The 21,414-nt window shown below is 44.9% G+C and overlaps 1 protein-coding gene, 1 long non-coding RNA gene and 1 pseudogene across 3 annotated transcripts in view; 1 reads left to right on the forward strand and 2 right to left on the reverse strand.

Moving 5' to 3' along the window:
* Nucleotides 1–2,754: 2,754 nt before the first annotated feature.
* On the reverse strand, nucleotides 2,755–2,925 carry LOC114232795 (U2 spliceosomal RNA; annotated as a pseudogene).
* Nucleotides 2,926–11,659: 8,734 nt separating this feature from the next.
* PIP5K1B (phosphatidylinositol-4-phosphate 5-kinase type 1 beta) overlaps nucleotides 11,660–21,414 on the forward strand; it is a 290,127-nt gene continuing 280,372 nt past the window's right edge. Inside the window, exon 1 of one of the 2 annotated variants that reach the window (XM_054727759.1) lies at nucleotides 11,660–11,731. The gene's annotated coding sequence lies outside the window, so the exon portion shown is untranslated. Of the gene's footprint in view, nucleotides 11,732–15,234; nucleotides 15,351–21,414 lie in introns of those variants that run through there. The other variant, XM_054727760.1, reaches the window with a different exon arrangement.
* Nucleotides 12,048–14,630, reverse strand: LOC114232744 (uncharacterized). The gene is made up of 4 exons (XR_008558417.1): nucleotides 14,340–14,630; nucleotides 13,759–13,857; nucleotides 13,104–13,153; nucleotides 12,048–12,083 (listed from the first exon to the last, which is right to left on the reverse strand). It is a non-coding gene; the product is annotated as an uncharacterized LOC114232744 (long non-coding RNA).

Consider the following 21,414-nt stretch of genomic DNA (forward strand, 5'->3'; position numbering starts at 1 on the left):
TTCTTCAAAGAAGCTTGAACTCTGTTCTTAACTGAATCAGATCCACTCGAATGATCTAAGAAAATTTCCTTGACTTAAAGTCAATTGATTAGAGACTTTAATCACACCTCTAAAATACCTTCACAGCAACACCTAGGTTAGTGTTTCACTGAATATCAGGGGGCAGTAGCCTCGCCAGATTGACGCATAAAACTGATCACATGTATCAGCAAAGACAAATCTTGTAAATGGAATGCTGAACAACAAGAGAAAGTTGCAAAATGTGATGTGATGTATGGCAACCTTTATATAAAGGCTGAAAACAAGCAAAACAATTTAATGAAGTTGATGGATACATGGCTATATAAAACCATGCGGAGGAAATGATAAATGGCTGCTTTATGATACTGACTGCCACTGTGGAAGAGAGAAAGGATTGGAATTGGGGTTGGGTATACTCTATCTGTAATTATTTTTTAAGACGAGGGACTCCAAAGAAAGTGAGACATGTACAGATTTTATTATTGCAATTATTTGCTATATTCTTGTTAATACTTGTATTTATGTTTGCAATACTTCACAATAATTTTTTAAAATATATTTTTATTGATTTCAGAGAGGAAGGCAGAGGGAGAGAGAGAAACATCAATGATGAGAGAGAATCATTGATTGACTGCCTCCTGCCTGCCCCCACTGGGGACTGAACTCACAACCCAGACATGTGCCCTGACCTGGGAATTGAACTGTGACTTCCTGGTTCATAGGTCAACACTCAACCACTGAGCCACGCCAGCCAGACCACAATAACTTTTTAAAATTGCAATGATTGCCCTCTTTTGGACAAACCTAAAAGGCATGTTCACACTGGACAGTCAACTTTGAATCAGAGCCACATGGATAAGACCAGAGAGTAGGAGCTTCTTTTTAAAAATCTCAATGCCAAACACCCTTTTCATAGCAGCTTCAGGGGTTTTCATGGATCTGTGTTTCAGGGAATGAGTCCCACCTCTTGGGAGCCAAGACTGGAAAATCACAGTGATCACTGTGCTCAGCGGAGACCATGGATCCGGGTGTGAGTCATTCTTACCAAGCCCTGACCTTGGCTGACGTCCACAGTGTCAAGGTCTGTAGCTAAACAGAACTCCTGACTTAAGGAGCTAGAGATAAAGAGGTGGGTGGCTGACCACATGACACGCGGCTGCTGATGGAATGAGAGGTGTCAAACCTCCCAAGAGGCTTTCCCCAGGGCCTGCATACGTGTTCATACACTGAGGGACACAGCACTGACTCTTCCTGAAGAATGTCAGATCTGACTTCTGATTTAAGAACCGGTTATACTTAAACCCAGGTCCAGAGATTGCAACCTGCCGCACGCCTGCAGAAACTGACCAACTGACATTCCATACGGCATACGAACATAAGTCTTTTTGCAAATTAACTCTTTCTTTTTACATTTAAAAAGAATACATGGTCTATGTAAAAAATGGAATATCTGAAAAACCAGAGAGAGGAAAACAAGAGTCTCCTAAGAATCCGACTACCCAGAGCTGTGGTCGGCAAACTGAGGCTCACGAGCCACATGCAGCTCTTTGGCCTCTTAAGTGTGGCTCTTCCACAAAATACCACGGCGTGGGCGAGTCTATTTTGAAGAAGTGGCATTAGAAGAAGTTCAAGTTTTAAAAATTTGGCTCTCAAAAGAAATTTCAATCGTTGTACTGTTGATATTTGGCTCTGTTGACTAATGAGTTTGCCGACCACTGACCCAGAGTTATTGGTGGCTTTATTCCAGTATTTTTTTGGTCATATACGTATATATTTTTCCTATAGTTAGTTTCATCTTTTCAACAATGGTTATTGAGCACCTAGCATGTACCAGGCTTCTTTCTAGGTTCTAGGAACTATATAAACGAACAAAACAATCATAATCCCTGCCCCTATGAAGCTAACAATGAGGAGAGGTAGACCAACCATAGAAAAGTAAATGCATAAATGCACAAGAGAAATTCAGTTAATATGTGATAAAGGGAAAAGACCTAACAATACTGAAGACTTGCAATGTGCTATTCTAAGCCCTTTATCTCATATATATGAATACACTGAGTAGCACTGGTGTGTGTGTGTGTGTGTGTGTGTGCGCGCGCGCGCACGCGCATGCTAGAAGGAAGGTGGTGACCATAAATCTCTCAGCACAATGGTCAGGAAAGACCTCTTGCAGGAAATGACATGGAGGAGTCAAGGTTCACATGAACAGAGAAGACAGCGGGGGAGGATCCAGGTCACAAGCCTTCCCAGCCAAAGGGACAGCAAGCTTAAATTCCCTGAGCATAAAGTAGTTCAGCATGTTCGTGAAAGAGAAAGAAATAAGACAAGTATGACTGAGACCTTAAGCAGCAAGGGGCAGAGTGGTCTGCAGTGATACAGAAGACATGTGTGCTGTGGTCCCAGCATGCAGGGCCTTGAAGGCCACAGTGAGGAGTTGGCTTTTATTCTAAGACAGAGGAACGCCTTTTGGAGATTTTAAGCAGCAGTGTGATAGCCAATGTTTTAAAGATCACACACACAGTGTTTGGCAAATGGACTGTAAGGAGGCAAGAGCCGAAGCAAGGGGACTAGTTAACAGGTGCAGTGGTCATCTAAGCAAGAGGCGATGGCCTGGGGCCAGGGCAGTGGCAGGATAGATGAGCAGCAGTGGAGAAAGTTAGGGTTTTGCTGAAGCGATATGGTTGTTATAGTTCTATGTATGCTTTGTTCATTTTGCTTAATTTTATAAAATAAAAAGGGTTTGAAAAATTCTTATAGAACGTAATTTAATATGCATATCAGCCATAATTCCAGATCCCCACTGGAGAAGAAGCAGGGAAATCTAAGAATGATGCATTCTGGGAAAGTCATCCTTGATAAGAACAGATACTACACTTGATCTTAGCCAAAAGGCCGAGAAGCGATGGGACTGTCATCCTTGTAGTGAAAATGAACTCTTTACAGAAGCAGGCAACATTTTTCCAGCTGCTTCATTCTCTTCCCCATCACAACACCTGTTTTAAAAGTATATATTTTTATTGATTTAGAGAGAAAGAGAGAGGGAGAGAGAGAAACATCAACAGTGAGAAAGAATCATTGATCAGCTGCCATCCACTACTGGGGATTGAGCCCATAACACGGGCGCGTGCCCTGACCAGTAATCGAACCATGATCTCCTGGTTCATAGGTTGATGCTCACTGAACCACGCCAGCCAGGCCTAACCCCTATTTTTTACCTACAGGTAAAGGACTGAGCTTTTGTTACATCCGCTACTTGAGGAATAATTGAGATGGTTCACGATACCCTCTCCTGTGCCTGTCTTGCCAACATCCTATAGACAGAGATTGAAACTTGGGTGCCTAGCCGGTTTGGCTCAGTGGATAGAGTGTTGGCCTGCGGACTGAAGGGTCCTGGGTTTGATTCTGGTCAAGGGCACATGCCCGGGTTTCGGGCTCAATCCCCAACAGGAGGCATGCAGAAGGCAGCCGATCAATGATCCTCTCTCATCATTGATGTTTCTCAATCTCTCTCTCTCTCTCTCTCTGAAATTAATAAAAATATATTTCTTTTTTTAAAAACAAAAGAAACTCTGGGGCCCTCTTTGCTAAAACTCCACCCACCCTTAAGTCCATAGAAAGTTGAAGGTGGCTGCAATTGGGTTTTACCCAAGACTGAAAAGCCCGCATTATTGATTGCTATGCAGAAGCCATAATTAAGCAGAGTAGGCGGCAGTCTTCTGTCGATAGGACTCAGCATTCCATTATTTGAATGTCTCCCATGCAGCTTATTGTTGAAACATCTAAGATCTACCTCCTTCTAGTTAATAAATGATATCTAAAATTGAAAAGTTATAAAAGAGACATGAATATATTTTTTAAAGTTATAAAAGTAAAAACTACAACAACAATAAGAAATCACACAAAAAATGGGAGGCAGAAATGTGAGGATTTTGGACATAGTAAACTGTGTTTGTTAATGTCCTTCTCTTTCAGAGTAGAATGTCAAATATACTTTTATAAAAAGTATAACTATATTATTTAACCTTAAAACAAGAGCCATCAGAAGGACAAAAAACCCCGGAAACTTTAAAAAAATGCTCTTCTCTGAGACTAGAACTAGAGGTTGGATGGTGAGTGGGAAGGGAAATCTTACTTTTAATTGTAGACTCTTTTATATGGTTTGAAATTTTTTGAGATGGACATGTTATGTATTTGCTGTTTAAAAACAACTTCTTTATTGGTATTGATTTATATACCATTCAATTCACTCATTTGAAATGTACAATTCTATACTTTTCAGTATATTTAGAGTTGTATATTCATTATTGCTATCAATTTTAGAAAATTTACATCATCTCCCCCTAAAACCCAGTACCCATTAGTAGTTACTCCCCATTTCCTCAGCAAGGGTTCCTCTTCCCAGTCCTAGGCAACCACTAATCTATTTTCTGTCTTTATATATTTGCCCATTCTGAGCATTTCATATAAATGAAATCATATAACATGTGGCCTTTTTCAGTTACCATAATGTTTTCAAGATTCATCCATGTAGTAGCATGTATCAGTAATTATTCATTTTTATTGCTGAATGATATTCCATTATAGGGATATACTGTATTTTATTTACCCATCCATCAGTTATTGGAGATTTGGCTTTTTTCCCCTTTTATTTATTTACTAGAAGCCCATTGCAGGAAGATTCCTGTAAGAATAGGGCTTCTTCGGGCTTACTCCTGCAAGAACAGGGCTTCCCTCCCGTCTCTGCCACCCCGCTTGCTTCTCCGCAGCTTCGCTCCCTTCTGCAGTGCTTGGCTTCCTTCTACTCTGTCTTCAGTCTTTGCTCCACGCCTGCGTATGCAAATTAACTGCCATCTTTGTTTGGTTAATTTGCATACTCACTCTGTTTGGCTGGTGGGTGTAGCAGAGGGAAGGTCAATTTGCATGTTTCTCTTTTATTAGTGTAGATTTTTATTTTTTGGCTATTGTGAATAGTGTTGCTATGAACATTTGTGTACAAGTTGACATCTGAATATATGTTTTCATTTCTCTTGGGCAAATACCTAGCAATGAAATTGTTGGGTCATACGGTAACTCTATGTTTAACCTTTTGAGGAACAGTCAGACTGTTTTCCAAAAGATTTTATATTTCCGCCAGCACTGTATGAGGGCTCCAGTGTCTCCACATCCTCACCAACACTTGGTTTTATGTCTTTCTAATGTTAGCCACCCTAGTGGGTGTGAAGTGGTATCTCACTGTGATTTTGATTTGCATTCTTTAATGGCTAATGATGTTGAGTTCTGTTTCATGTGCTTATCTTCTATTTGTATATCTTCTTTGGAGAAATGTCTATTCAGATCCTTTGCCCTCCACACATGTTATTTTAACCTAAAAATAGTATAAAATGTTTTAACACATAGTAAGCAAATACCAAATGTTGGAGGTGGCAATCTCTGGGTAAAGGAAATTAAGTAATTTCTTCTGCCTTCATAAAATTTTCTAAATTCTTAAATCATACGTAATTTTTTGTCATCATTAAATGTTAATGTATTTCCTCAATTGTTTATCATTTCCTGATTTGAAAAATTAGCACAACAATAATTTGAAAGGCAAAAATAGCTAACCTTTTAGCAGTTTCCTCAAGGACATTTTTCTAGACTTGCTGTACTTTTTTGAGAGCGTACTATATGGTCAAGTTCAAATTATGCCTTTTATTATTATCATGATATCGTGAATAAATCCCACATATTAAACAAACCTCTCCAATCATTTCTTCTTGAAGTCTCTAGAAACACCACTGTATTTCTGTGTGCAGAATGGTCACAATAGAGGATTTCTCTCTTACACTCACTACTTTAATATTAATGGAAAATATGAAGTTACACACACATATACACAATGTCCACAGCCAATGGAAAATACAAACCAAGGAGAGACAGTAGAACATGGAGAGGATGTAGCCTGGTCCATTGCTTCTCCCCCCACCCCACTCCACCCAAGTCCACCCTTACACAGAAAAAGATGGAGCGGAGTCTTATACAGTAAGAAAAAAATGGGCGATTCTCCAACATTTCTAACTTACATCTTCATGGTGTGGCTTTGCCCTTTTGGTTAAAGTGTCTGTAAATCCCCACAGTAACCCCAACTTCTATATTTTTCTTATAGGGTATTTGTGCTAGAAAAAACCATATGCCTCTTGCTCACTCATCCTCCTTTTCTTTCCCTCATTATAACCCTTTCTCCTGAGATCACCTGCACCTTCAGGACAGGGTGGCTGCAGGTGGAGCTTGGACTTATGTTTCTATCCCCGTGCCCCAAAGGCTCCAGAGTCTAGTGGCAGTGGAAGCTGGTTGCGCCGATTCTGTCTCCTCCCAGGATGATGGAAGCAATGGCGCTCTCCTGATGGCAGAGGCTCTGGAAGACCCCTCTTTTTCCACTTGCCTCAAGTGTTCAGTTTTCTAACAATGTAGGCAGTTGACTTCTTACGTTTTCTTGTATGTCCACAGACACTTGCAAGACAGCAATGCCATCCAGAACGCCACACACACGATAGGCTGGAATTCTGGAGGGAACACCCAGATACAAGCTCAGGAGAACAGCCTGACCACTGAAGACGTTCCCTCCTGAGTCTCCAATCAGAGCTGTTCAAGAACAAACCTCAGATGACTTGTCTTCAATGTAGACATCAGGCAGAGAATATAGTGCTCACCATACCGAGGCTCTCCCCTCCTTCCCTGGCTCAGCTATTATACATACATCTCCAGACTCCCTGTCATCAGCTGGGGCCATGGCTGAGTTCTGGCCAGAGAAACGTAGGTGGAGGTGATATTTGCCACGCCCATATCAGGCATCTTAAATTTTTTGCTTTCTTCCAGTTCAGCAGGGATTTTGGAGGCCAAATGTGAAAAACAATGGTGCCATAGATGGAAGGAGCCAGGGTCCCTGAATGACCGCCTGAAGTCAACCCTATGGCCAAACCCTGTCGAATAAGAGATGAATCTTTATTGTATTAACCCTTTGCACTCGCTTGCTTTTTTCTCGATTCCTTTATTCTAATGCTAACCGTGTCGAGTCACACTCGACATCCAAGTGCAAAAGGTTAATTCACTTAGGATTGAGGGTTGTATCTCACATCCATTTGCATATTTCCTTTTCTACCCCCAAGCCCAGCAAAATATTCTAGGTTGCTGGGCCAGCTGGTGGACAATGTCTCGAGAGTGGTGGCAAAATGAGAGCCCTGTTTTGCCAGCCAAGCAGAGAAACGCAAATGTCGCCAAGAGGAGCGGCTTGCTAGGAAGGTTCTACCTAAACGGTTTCAAGTCCAGGAAAGTCCCTAAACGTTTGGAGAAGCAAAAGCACAGGTCAGTGCTGTCTTTCAGGGGCATTCACATGTAGAGGTGTCACGGAGGACTTGGGAAACCTTAAAGGGGGCTCCACTGGATGATTAAAGTCAGCGTTCAGTTCTCTTCAACCAGTCCTGCGCCCTTAGCCCATGCGCACCCCCTCCCTTCCGATAGCAACAGGGAGAAACTCCACGTCTGGGCTCTGGGAGCTGCGCCTCCACCGGAGCAGAGCTCATCTCGCTCCCGGCAAGCACCTGAGCCCTTCCCCGAATGGTGACAGGCAGGCATCAGCCGCACAGATGTCCTGAGTGGACTGCTGTGGCCTCTATTTAGGAAACTTGAGTGTCTTTATTGAATTCATTTCCTTCTTTCCCAGCCTTCCCTGTAGATTCCTTTATTTCTTGGTATTCTTTCTAGATCTGTTTCTCTTTTATGGTGACCCGTCTGATGTCAAATGTATTCACCATTGATAAGAAATTCTTTTAATGTTTTAAAGAGGAAGAAAATAACTGAGTACTTCACATATTAGAACAAAGAAGAGCGTGGCGTGGCAAACCTATGCTGAGGCACGATGAGTCCAGGGCAGATTCGGCTGACCCTCTTCTGCTCAAGGGAATACGATGGCAGCCCTGGGTTTTACCCCTGATTCTACAGCTTATTTTTGTGACGTTAGGTTAAGTTGTCTCAACACACTGTTCCCCAGGGTACAATAATTGCAATAGATTTTGCAGTTTTTGATTTGAGGAACATTGCTGACTCATTTCTGCCTTCTTCACCTACATCAAGCTTTTAAAACGGCCTCTCCAAACAAAAGTGGGGGGGTGGGGAGCGGTGCTTTCTCTCATTGGGAGACATTGGCTTTCAGGTTCCTTAACACCCAAGGTCAGACTTGATATAAAAACTGTGTGTCTACATGTTAGTGTCTTTAGGACGCTTTCTGAAATAAGCCTTGGTTCTCTGTGCTCTACTAACAATTCTCTACTTTTTTCCTTCTGTCTCCCCTCTGTTCTGATATTCTCTCACTTCTTGTTCATTCTTCAAATCAAACACTATTAAGTTTATATTGTGTGTTTTTTAAAAATAATTTCTGGGCAAAGTAAAAATTCACCTAGAAAATGTGAGTCTGTTTCTAACAAGAAAAAAATGTTCAAGAGTAAAGGAGTAACTGAACTCAACAGAAAACATTGTATAGGCTAGTGGAAATTAGAAGTTTTAATAGCATATGCGTTTTTAAGTGTAAAAACAACACAACATTGAGACGTGTTTAAATCTTAGAATTTCCCCACCCTAGCATAAGAACTTTAATTTCAGGAGTTGTTCATGTGCATTTTTTTTTTACGTAATTATAATCTCAATGCATATACGTTTGTATTTTGGTGAATTTGTTAGGGAAACCCTTTTTTAAAGTTCTTTTTCATATTTTGTAGATGGATTACCAGGAATATTGGAGAACATTTTTAGGGTCAGAGCTGAATGCCTAACATTTGGCATCTAGATGTTAGAGTTTCTGGCTGAAGAATGAGCTAGTCTTGAGAGCTAGAATGACACCAACCTCTGGACAAAGAATGATGAGTTAAGTGGGGCTTGTAGCTGGCAGAGTTGCATGTTTTCTAACTGAAAAATGAAAAACTTAGCAAAACAGTACTTAGGTATTGGGAATTGTTTGAGAAAGGCTGAGATGCATGTACACCTCTTCTAAGGGGTTCTGAGGCCTTAATATTCAACCTCCTCCAAGTTTTGCTACTGTATGTGTTGAAAGGGGGTTGTAAGAGTCATTGTCTGTTAGGTTTATGACTCTTCAGTGCATCTCACCAAACACCCTCAGGATATAGACAGGAATCTGAATCTGAGGATTCTGAAGCTGAGAGAGAATACAGACTTCACTGTTGCAGGGACAGAGGTGGGGTGGGAAAACAGGTCTTAGCACTCCTAGCTCAGTGCTCTTTCCAATCCTGAGAGGAAGGAGGAACAAAGAAATGAATAGGATTAAGAGAGCCCAGCTGGTGTTGCTCAGTGGTTGAGCATCGACCCATGAACCAAGAAGTCCCCAGTTTAATTCCTGGTCAGGGCACATGCCCAGATTGTGGGCTTGGTCCCCAGAGTGGGGCATGTAGGAGGTAGCCAATCGATGTATCGCTCTCATTGACCTCTCTCTCTCTCTCTCTCTCTCTCTCTCTCTCTCTCTCTCTCTTTTTTTAAAGGATTAAGAGAGAAAAGATGCAGCAGAAAAGAAAAGCAAAGCTAGAGGAAAGGAAGATGGTACAGGGAAAAAGAAGGAAGGCATTAGGATGAGGGTTTCAAGCCTTTGCTAACCTGAAGAGCAAAACTGAAATCAGAGGACATCGAGTCCTCTGAAATGAGCATCTCATTTCGGATGTATGTAGGGGTTTACAGAGGTATACAGGGGAGGCAGCTAAGCAGTGGCTTTTCGTGTCTGCTTGGAAATCAAGTTTCCAGAAAGAGAAGACAGTGTGATGGAAGGTGGTCATTCGGGGGCTGTGAAGAAGGCAGCCTCTCCTTCTGTTTCACGTCTGTGGAGGCAATGCATGCCTTTATTTTTTTTTCTTTCATAATTGACATTTTATCAATTGTTTTGAGGATGAATACACAGACATTTCAATTTGTACACAATTCTTAACATATGTACCAAAAACTTAAAGTTACGTAGTTGTGATTTTTTTTAAAACAGTTATTTCAGTGAATTTTCAGCTTAAAATGTGGAGGCTAATTTTCCTTAATGGAGTATCAAGTGCCTATATCTTCAAATATTGATATGCTATAACATCAAAGTCCCACTAATTTGCAATGTAATATCATATATACTACATGATGAAACTTTCAATCTTTCACAGCACATTAACAAAGTTACCGGGGAAACGGGACTGCCTCACCAGAGCTGTTACAGATGCACAAAATTCTGACAGGGAGAGCCAAGATCGAGGAGGGGTTTTCTTTAGGAAACAATACTACCAAAAGCATGGGAATAGAAGTAATTTAAAATGTTCAAGACATATGAAATGCACAACTGATGCCATATTGCCATTTAGTATGCTTTGTATGATAGGATATAGAAATGACCCCCACCTATGGAATGTTAAGATAAAGCCTCCCATATTCAACATCCCACTATTTTCTGGTTGTACCAAAAAAAATAAACAATCAGCAAGTGATTTCCTCTTTTAAAAAAGCATTTACACTACAAAATAGTTGATAAAAATATTCCTCTGGATTGTATAGGAAGGGAGACAGGAACCACTGATAAGACATGGTATTATATGTCTTATAATATAATTAATATGATACTAATCAGACTTGGCTTTTTTCTCTCCTGCTTCATCCGAGGCTGGATTCTCATTTTTAGTTTCTCCATTTCCCGCGGTAGATCTTTAAGTTCTTGGCCACTTCAGTCTGTTTTCCCTTTGCTCCCCTATTCCCTTTGTTTGTACTTGTTTGTCTGCACATTTATCCTTTCCTGCTGCCTTTTTTTAAAAATTATTTTTCTTCATTTCCACTTTTGCAGGAGCAGGTATAGCTGACAACCCATGGATCTCTTCACCGCCCCCTCAGTGGTGTGGGCTGACCATCCTCTTGGGGAGGGTGGCTGCTGGGCGGGTGCTTGCTGGGTGCCTGAGGGCCAAGGCGGGCCCAGAGCCTTTTCGAGCCTGGGCTGCCTGGCCCCTGCTCCTTCTCCCACCACCCAAGCTGCCTGGACCCGCCACAATGCATGCCTTTCATGTGGATTCTTGAGGATTGTGTCTAGTTGAAGAATAGATACAGATGACCTACTAGAAGTACCCATAGTTGACCAATGCTGCACAAATTCCCCCTGGCAACTCCTTTCTGGATATGTATGGGACTTTGGTTTGCCCTTGAGATGTCACGAAAGAAAAAGTTAAATATACAACCTCAACCTCCCTCACTTCATTGAAAGGCCCAGAAAAGTTTTATAACTAGCCCAAAGTCCCATAGCTTAGAAAAATTTAGCTAATAGGGTATAACAACCACCCCAAAACTTAGCAGGTGAGATAGTCTCCCCAAAATGGCTGTGATAAGGCCCTTTTATTTTTATACATACATGCTTTCCCTCAAACCAAAAGTGTGAGTCTATTTCCTCTCCTCTTAAGTCTGGTGGGTCTTGTGACTGCTTTGTCCAATAGAATGAAGTGGGTGTTCTAGAACTCCCAAGCTCAGTCCTTAAGAAGACTGGCAGTGTCCAGTTCCCCCCTGGAAGCCAGCTGCCAGGTAAGAAGTCTGGCCATCCAGGAGGAAGGACCACGTGCTGTAAGGAAGCCCAACCTAGTGACCTGGAAAGGCAGAGGTCATGTGGCGGCAGACTGAGGTGCCTGATGTGTGAATGAAGACTTCTCAGACCTTCCTGCTCAGATGCCAAGTGAGTGACTCTGGCCAACGCCCAGCTGAGTCCAGTTGACTCATAGAATTATGAAAAATAGTAAATGGTGGTGGTTTCAGCTACTAGTTTTGGGGTGGCTGTTATGCAGCAATAGATAACTGAAGTGGTGACTTAAAATAGTAACCATGTATTATTTCCGGTGAATATATCAGTTAGTGGGTGGTTCTGCTGATCTGGACCAAGCCTGGCCGATCTCATTTGGACTTGCTTGTACCTCTGCAGTCACCTGAGGGCTGTCTGGTCAAGGATGGCCTCAGCAGTGATGACTCAGCTCTGCCCGATGGGGCCTTTCATCCTCCAGTGGGCTTGTTCTCGTGGTGATGGCAGGATTCTAAGGACAGAAGCAAAAATGCACAAGCATTTTTTTAAAAAAAGGACTTTCTCTCTTTTTAAAAAATATTTTTATTGATTTCAGAGAGGAAGGGAGAGGGAGAGAGAGAGAGAGAGAAACATCAATGATGAGAGAGAATCATTGATCAGCTGCCTCCTGCACTCCCCACACAACCCGCAACCTGGGCATATGCCCTGACCGGGAATCGAACCGTGACCACCTAGTTCATAGGTCAATGCTTAACAACTGAGCCCTGCTGGCCGGGCTGAACTTTTAAAAAAAAAAAACACCAAAAAAAGTTTTATGTTCACAGCATAAAGGGACTACAAAGTCAGAGGAAAAGGACCTGGATAAGAGAGGACATTACTTAGGGGCATTAATGCTATCAAATCTACTACCAGGAATCTATGCTTATTCCTTATCGGGGAGTATTGAATAGCATTATTAAGATTTTGGACTAAGATCTGGAAACATTGGAGAAATTATACTTGAAATTAAGTAAAACAATTAGGTGAGCATTTTCTGATTGTTAAAATGTTTCCAGATTTTCTTGCCAAGTCATTACTGCTAGTGATATTGATCTTGGTTTACTTCCAATAGAGGGTGACTTTCCCAAATTCTTGTTAATAGATTTAGAGAGAATAGGGAAGAAATATCAGGTTTCACACTATGTGGTTCCTTGTTCCATTGATTAATTCACCGTAATGATGATGTTAAGACTCCTGGTATAGTGGTTTAGAATCTGTTCAACAGAGTTAAGCTTTCTAAGTAGCCGGTCTGCTTTGTGGCGTCTCTCTGGAAACTGACGGCTGTTGGCATCTGTGCTTTACAGAAAGGAATCACTCAGGCTCTTCGTGAGAAACAAGGGCTGTGTGCACACATGTACACATGTATGTGTGTGTTTGTACATAATGTGCATGACCATCTCTGATCCACTGTGATTTAAATTTAATTTTACCTGTGTTCACCTCTCCCGCATTCCCAGGAGATATTGAGAACTGACGCTGCATTTTCACTTACCTCTCTGGGAAGCAGATTCATTTTCCCCTCCTGGGATTTCAGAGCAGCGTCTGAGGAGAGAGAAGGGGAGGCTGGGATCACCATTCCCGGAGCCCCACCTCCTGCTGCTTACAGCGGAGTGCTGCTGCCCCCTACACCGTGATTCACACCAGGCCAATGAAGGTTCTTCTGACCTGTTCCTCTTTCCTCCACTGCCCCCTCTATCGACTCCTCATTGAACTTGATTAATCCAGTGTCCATTTCTTGTTCAGGAATTGGGAACCAAGGAACCTGGGTTTTGGCCCTTGAGTCAATATCTTTGGGGGTTCATTTTCCCTTCTGTAAAATCAAGCCACCTGGATAGAAGTGTGTGGCTGCTGGGCTTTGAAGATTTAGGATGCCAGACGCACTTTACAGGTCCTAACCAAGGGATGCCCTAAAATGCCAGACACATCTGGAAGAAGTAAGCTGGAAAAAGTCTAAGAATGTGGGTTATTTGTGTTGCCAAGGAATTATTGATCTCCATTCTGAGCTGATATTAAACCGTAATGCACTTCCTCAATGTGTGTGTGGGGGGGAGGGGGAATATAAAAAGATTTCAGAACTGAAAAAAAGGGGTTTCATTTGCTGAGAATTTGGGGAGTATCCTTTTAAACAGAAAGTCATGGTAGCTCACCAAGTCAGTGATTTTGACAATAAGGACTATGCATTGTTGGGTCTTCCTCGGGTAGAATGTATCCATCCCGTGTTTTCCATCAGTGGTTTGTAGTTGTTGCTTTAGGAAGGGAGAGGGAGAGAGAAACGCTGGTGTGATGTGAAAGAGAACATAGATGATCCTTTGCCTCCCTCACGCGCCCGGTGGGAATCGAACCCACAACCCTGGGTTTGTGTCCTGACCAGAAGCGACCCCGCGACCCGTGGGGACGATGCTCCCACGTGAGCCACACCAAGCAAGAGGGAAGTGGAAGGAAGTAACGAGGGTTAGAAATACCCCTTGCTTTCGGTTCATCTGGGAGAGATCCGCTACCTTTTCGGTTCCTGTTGAGTACATTTAGCTACAGCAGCCATGACGGCATTTTTTCCCTAGAAGAGTTCTTTAGATCTGCCCTTTCTGGTGCTACACGGACAGCAGGTGAGACTACAAGTGCCCCACACCCACTCAGTCGGATTTGGTCCCCAGCCCCATCACAGCCCATATGCGCTGTACGCCCCTCCAGCCTTCTCTCCGCGGGGTCCCCCTCGCCAACTCTTCCCTACCTGCGAAGTAGGTCTTATTTCCTGGGAACACCTGCTGTCCTTAGGAGGGGAGACTCCGTCGCCTTGGAATCCTAGCCTGTCCCTTCCAAGCCGAGTCCAGCGGTTAGGCGACCAGGCGTTGCAGAGTTCAACGGCCTGAGGCAGGGGGGAGCCCTATCCCAAACAGCCTGCTTAGCCCGGACGCAGCATTCGGGGAGCCTCCGGGAAGCTCCGGGCTAGCTCTGGAGACTTGGAGGGATCGGCCAAACCCAGGGGCTCGTGCGGTCCCTGCTCTCCGGCCTGGGCACTCCGGCCTGGGCACCCGGGACAGAGAGCCGCGTCCATAGGAAAGGACTCGGGCACCCAATCGGACTGCGGCGGAGGCTCCCGCCGCCGCAGCTGCTGGAAACCGGTCTGGTTTCCCTGCAGGGCGTGCGGGATGGAGCAAGGGGGTGGAGAGAAAAGGGGAAGAGCTTGGGCGGCCGGCGGGCGGGGCCTGCAGCCTCCCCGAGCCGCGGCAGTCACCGCGCGGCTCGCTCGCTCCGCGCCTGGCTCCGACTCGGGCGCGTAACTGCGCCGGGACCCGCGCCCCAACCCGGGGGCGCCGCTGCTCTTCGGACCCGGCCTTGGAGTGCGCGGCGGCGAGGCTGCGCGGGCAGTGGAGCCGTTCCGAGAGGCTGGGGCTTTGGTGTCCGCTCGCTGCTGAGTCTGACCAAAGGACCGGCGGGGGAGGAAGGGGAAAGCGGGGACACACACTCGCCGCGGCGCGCGCGCATTGCACACTTGCAGCCGCGCGCCCCCGCCGAGGCGCGTCCGGGGCGAGTTTGGCCCCGCGGCTCGGGCCCCAGCACCTGCGAGCTCTCCGTGCAGCGCCCCGGCCCCGCCCCCGGCCCGCCGACCCCCCAGCCCCGCGCGCCCCTCGCCCTCCCTGCTCTCCCTTCGCCGGGGAAAAGCAACAACACCCCCAATAACTTGCAGACTGTGGCGCAACTGGTCTCGACGGCGGAGGCGCCCGAATGCTGCCCGAGTGAGGTAAGTTTCCTGCGCGTCCACGGCCCCTCCTCCCTGGACCCTCCTCTGGCGCGCGGGGTTGGGGACTCTGCGCCTCCGACGAGTCCCGGCGGTCTCTCTACGCTCCCACTTGGTCCGCGTTGTGCTGGGGGCAGGGAGAAGGCAGTGCGCGTGGCTGCCGAAGCGGGACCTTCATTCCGCGGGGTCCACGGCCGCGCGCTCCCCGAGGGTACCCACCCGCTAGCCACCCCGGTGGGTGACACGGGGCTGCGGTGACACCCGCGGATCATTCTGGGTTCACTTAAGCAGAGCGCCGTCCCTTTTTCGGGATAACGAGCCGAGTTTGGCAGTAGCAGGAGGCATCTCCCACCACCCTAACTAGCGGCGAACTTGGTAGGCGCCCGGGGATCTCCAAGAGGGGCTTTCGAGTCGCCGTTCTGGTCGTTTCTGGCACCGGAGCCGGATTGAACAGGTGCGGTACGGTTCCAGCCGAAATGCTGCACCAGACGAACGCGTTTCCTCGGCTTCTCTCCCCCAGTCCACCCCAGCCCCGTCAACTGCCCCAACAGCTGGGGCGGGGTGGGGGTTGGGGGGAGGGCAGGTGAGCGTGTGGGGGCAACCGAGAGGGAGAATGACTGGGTTTGATTTGCCAGGCCGGTGCCAGGAGTTGCCAGAACTGAAGACAACAAATGTCTGCTTATCGCTCATCTATGCAAATGAGCCTGTTGTCACGTCTTATCCTCCCTCCCTCCCCCCCAGTTTACCTGTCTCATTTGCCCGGCGTGGTTGGGTAGAAACCTGTTCCAGAGAAGTTGTTCGAGTAGGCTGATGAATTCTCTCGTCTTACATACTGGAAATCAGGGCTCTCAACAAAGAAATGTGAGTTATGCTGATGCTTCCTATGAGCAGCAGAGGGTTGCAGACCAAAAATACTACGCCCCTCTCCCTCCCCACGTTTCTGTGACATTCTCAGCCTGCTGGAGGCCCTAGCTGTTGGGTGAATGACTCTTGAGGGACGCCTTGGGCCTTTGGAGGAGTTAGTCTGCGAAGGAGAGGCCGGCCCCTGATCAGTGCTGCGGAGGGGAGGTTTGGGGAATCCCTGTTGCCTCTGGTGAAGATGATCCGCCCGGCTGGCTTCTCTCTTGTTCTTTGGAGAGGCTGGCGTTCTGCAGTCCAGGGGAGAAAAGTGCAAGGGTTGGTTTCCTTGCCTCTCTAAGGTGAAGTAGAGTAGTTAGTGTTCATGGAAGCTTTTGTCAGAGCATTTCTAGCTGAAAGGAAGCCCTGGGGCAAAAACCTTTCTCATCCCACTTCATGCCAGTTGAGTAAGGTCTGAGCTGAGGGACACGGCTCTGTGCGTAGTAATGTGAGTGGAGACTGGGAGGACAGACGGGAAAGCTGGTAAGTCTGAGACTGATGTATAATGATGTCTTACTTAAGAAGGAAACTATTAAGAACTGAATGATTGGACCGTGGCACATTTTTCTCCCAATGAAAGCTAGAGGGATTTAATAATAACACCTTACGTTTGCATCAGGGCCTTAACGGCTTGCAAATGCTTTTCAGTGTTCTCATGTAATTCTGACCCCTTCTGAGAGAAGCAGGGCAAAGACGACTAACCACATAGGAGGAACGTGAGGCTCACACGTACTGGGTCTTCACAAGGTAACAAGGGACTGGAAGTGGAGTCACAGCAAGGTTTTCTAAAATACCCACACTGCCTCCACTCTCGCCAGCCAGGGCTGGGTTTGTGCTTGTGTGACATTTTTCACAGCGGTCAGAGCTACTGCCTTTATTTTTGGTCTGCACAGTCTCCCTGTGAATTGCCATTCACACTTGACAGATGAGGCTTAGACAGGTGATGGGGGTTGTCCATGGTGTCATGCCTGATCCAGTGAAGTTTTCAAGACTAGAACTCTGAGCTCCCGATGCCTAGTCCATTGCTTTGTGGATGCCATTGTCCCACTTCCGATAGCTGTTAGGACACATCACAGACGCTGCAGTACCCTAGGGACTGTGACGTGTGCCTGCTGGTGACCTGGGTTCTAGTTCTGGCGCTATGTTTGTCTGTATGACCTGGGCCAAATCATAGCACCTCTGAGCCTTCAGTCCCCACATATAAAACACGAGGTCTGTATTGAATCATCCTTCTCTTTTTAGTTTTAGCATTCTATAATGCTTATCAGTGTGTTTGTAATCCAATGGTATCACTTTCTATGGGGGGGGGGGAGGCTTTTATAACTGTATTAACTAAGGATTTAACTAGTTCTCTATTTCATTTGTAATTTACTCCTCCCTCCCCTTCATCACATACCACTTAATGAAGGGAAAGAAAAATTTCAAGCGTACTTCAGCTCAGCATCTATATTGTTTAGTATTACTATTTGATTTGAAAATATTCTGAGGAGCTGAACTCCTCTAAAATACATGTCAGGATTTACTTGGAAACGCGCCCCCCCAAAAAAAAAAAGAAAAAAAGAAAAGAAAATTCCAGTCAGTCAACGCAGTCCCTTTAGTTGTTTATTTTTTTTAGCTTTGGGGTTTACATACCATTAAGTACTCAATAAATAGCCGTTGAATGACGGAGGTGAGTGAAGTAACTTTAAGCTCAAGCATCTCATCCCAACACCTGCTGACCCAGAAGATAATTTACCTATAAAAGGGGTGCCCCCTGAAGCTAGCAGGTATAGGTGCCCATCGTGGCTCTCCTTCCTGAACACATCACATAGAGAAGAGCTGTTCTTACTCCATGTAGACAATAGATTCATGTCCTCTGTGCCATGCTCTTTTGCTTGCCCCCTCCCCCCCGCCCCCGCGCAACTTAGTTGCTAGTAATGTGTAGCCCACTGAAGGATACGACAGTAGAAATTGACTTGTGCCGTTTTATGAAAGAGTATGTCTTGAGAGGGAGAAACCAACCACTCCTTTTCATATTTGAGTAAATTTCAGCAGATGCTGATACCAGCTCATGGCTTCAGTGGGGGAACCTAATGAGCAAAACCAAACGAGGGCCGGTTCCCGTTAAGAATCCTCTTCTCTTTCCACCTCTCTTTACCTGAAAAGCGGTGTTCAGAAGAATGATGGCAAAGGTGTAGAATGGGTCTTAAATGTTATTATCAGAACCAGTCATTGGGGATTGAGGTGATTTCTTTCTGATAGAGAATTCAGGTATTCACTCACTAGTTCAGACACTGGCACCGTTTATGGGTAAGCCGGCTGCGGCTTAGAGAGGTTGAGATGGCTTGCTCACAGTCACACAGATGTTTAGCAGGAGGATCAGGGCTAATGTGGAATTCCTAAGAAGGTTCATATTCAAGATTGTGCCGGGGGTTTCTATGGTGAAGGTGCGTTTCTGACTTTTAAGAAGACAAGGTTGTCTGTTTTTATCTATTCACCGTTTTTCTCTTGGCGAGGTAGATCAACAGACTCAGAATGAATACTTTGCTACAACCCGTGCTTGGAGACAGGGAACTGTTTGGAGAGAAATACAAATGTATGCTGGTTTTCCAAGCTTCTCTTCCTGGTAAATAAAGCCAGAAGCCAAAGGTGGCCCTGTCATACAGCTGATAAAGTCATAAATGTGTATACATTTCATTTGCGTTTGCATTTTTGCTTGCACTTCTGTTAAATAGTGAGTCAGAATATTTAATATCCTGGAAAAGTCATTTTCCCCCTCTGGCTAGGGCCCTCATTAGTTACTGTGTAAAACACCACGTTCTAAATGTATTTGTTGCAGAAACATGTTCCCTTTGTATCAAGTCCATTAACTGGATTTGGGAGGAGTCCTTTTATTTTTGTAGAAGCTGCCCAGTTCGAAGCGTACATCATGTAGCTCGGCTGTTCAGTGGTGGATGGATCTGGCAATTCTTCTAAATGGAAGGGAAATCTAGCCTTTTGTTCAGTATTTTTCTTTTTAAAAATAAACTTTAAACTTAATCTATTGATGAAATTTTTGAAGTGTACTGTATAGTAAACAACCAGCTGCTTTAATCAGTCAGGTCCCTTCCAGCATACAAGGTTCGGCCAGGAAAAACAGGCTTGATTCTGTGTGCCCCATTCTCAATTGTATTTACTCCTGTCCGACTTCATCAGAGGAGTGTAAAGGAGACGGTGATATAAGAAAGCACAGGAATCCTATCCAAACTAGGTTACTCTTGGGAAGATTTGAAACATAGAAAACAGTTGGGACCCGGTTACGTGTTTAGTTAGCTGGAAGCACCTTGGTATCATTTAAGTTAAGACAGCCCCATATTTGAATGGAAAACAGCATGAAGTGTCTTCTTTTTTAAAAAAAATACATTTTATTGACTTTTTACAGAGAGAAAGGGAGAGGGATAGAGAGTTAGAAACATCGATGGGAGAGAAACATCAATCAGCTGCCTCCTGCACACCCCCTACTGGGGATGTGCCCGCAATCAAGGTACATGCCCTTGACCTGGGACCCTTCAGTCCGCAGGCCGGTGCTCTATCCACTGAGCCAAACCAGTTAGGGCTGAAGTCTCTTCTTATAGACTGTTTTCTGTATGGTTTATGGGACTGAAGAAACAATGGGTGTGCAATTTGTTTGGGGGAGTTTACATAACGGGTGAGCAGAGAGTTCTTGAGACTTGTTTTCTGTAGGAGTTGTGGAAAGTTGGTTGTGAAATTGCAATGAAACATAAAGGGTTGGGTGTGCAGTATTGCTCCCTAAAATTGGGGGTGTGTGTCTTTCAGTTGAGCTTCAGACCATGGTTGGAATTCTGGGGGCTCAGGAAGGATAATTGACTTGGAACTAAAGTTCCAGGACTAAAGACAAGGACTGTAGAAATGTCATCCATTTTGGAAGGAAAAGGTGACATTTAAATCTTTGCCATCCAGTGATGCTGAGCAAGGGGTTTGCAAACGGATACAATTATAGCTAGCCATAAAAATGTGTTTCTCTGCTTCACAGACAAGCACAAGAAATGCAGTAGACTCAACATGTTGGGTAGTGGGTTTTCAATGTTTAATACACACTTTTGTGTTAAAAAAATAAAAACATGCCCACTATCAGGATCGTTGCATCATGTAGTCGTAACATCTGTTGATAAAGTAAGGAAACAAAACAGGAGCAATCAAAGGAAGCAAAACTAGGACCTGTTTGAGGGAATGATGAGCACATCCTAAGTGTTCCACTAATATTTGTCAATGTGAAAGGTTAGGCATCATGTTCTATTTGTCTTTGTATTCTTGGAACTCAGCACTGTGCCTGGCAAGTGGTGGGGATTTAATACATGTGTATTGAACAATTTATGCATCCAAAAGGAAATCACTCATCGCCTTGGGACGTTTCATAATTATTTTAATGGTTCTATTATTTTCTAGATCACTTTAGAAATGTCAGGCAAGCTGATAGATACTAGTTTCAATAGTTTATACTAAACTTCATTTTTCATAATAAATGGTATTTATTCATCAGACCTCCAACCTTTTTTTAACCAACATGCCTAGGAATGATTTTTTATTTCTCTTTTTTTTTACAGAAGTTACAATATAAGTATGAAATGGTTGCTCTTTTCATTATTTACTAGAGGCCCAGTGCACGGATTCGTGCATGGGGGGGGGGGGGGCGGAGGGGTCCCTCAGCCTGGCCTGCGCCCTCTCGCAATTCGGGACCCCTTGGGGATGTAGCAGTGCGCCAAGTGCTGCACTGCTTGTGCTCATCCCGGCCCGCTGCACTTGCTGCTGCCGTGGAGGTGGGAGAGGCTCCCGCCCCTGCAGCTAGGCTCGCCAGCTGTGAGCCCACCTTCTGGCTGAGCAGCGCTTCCCCCTGTGAGAGCACACTGACCACCAGAGGGCAGCTCCTGCATTGAGCGTCTGCCCCCTGGTGGTCAGTGAGTGTCATAGCAACTGGCCAACAGGTCTTGCCAGTCGTTCTGTTGTAACGGTTGCTTAGGCTTTTATATATATAGATAAGCACCAGCTAAACATATTTTAAAAGCAGCCATAATGACTTAATTTGGCTTAGGGTAAACAGGTAAGAATGGACTTTAAGCTTCTCTAAGTTAATCATTTTAAATGTCACCTGCTCTCTTTTAATAAAAAAAAAAGAGTTTTTTATTGATTTTAG

Source organism: Eptesicus fuscus, chromosome 15, assembly GCF_027574615.1.
Source record: "Eptesicus fuscus isolate TK198812 chromosome 15, DD_ASM_mEF_20220401, whole genome shotgun sequence".
NCBI classification, from domain to species: Eukaryota; Metazoa; Chordata; class Mammalia; order Chiroptera; family Vespertilionidae; genus Eptesicus; species Eptesicus fuscus.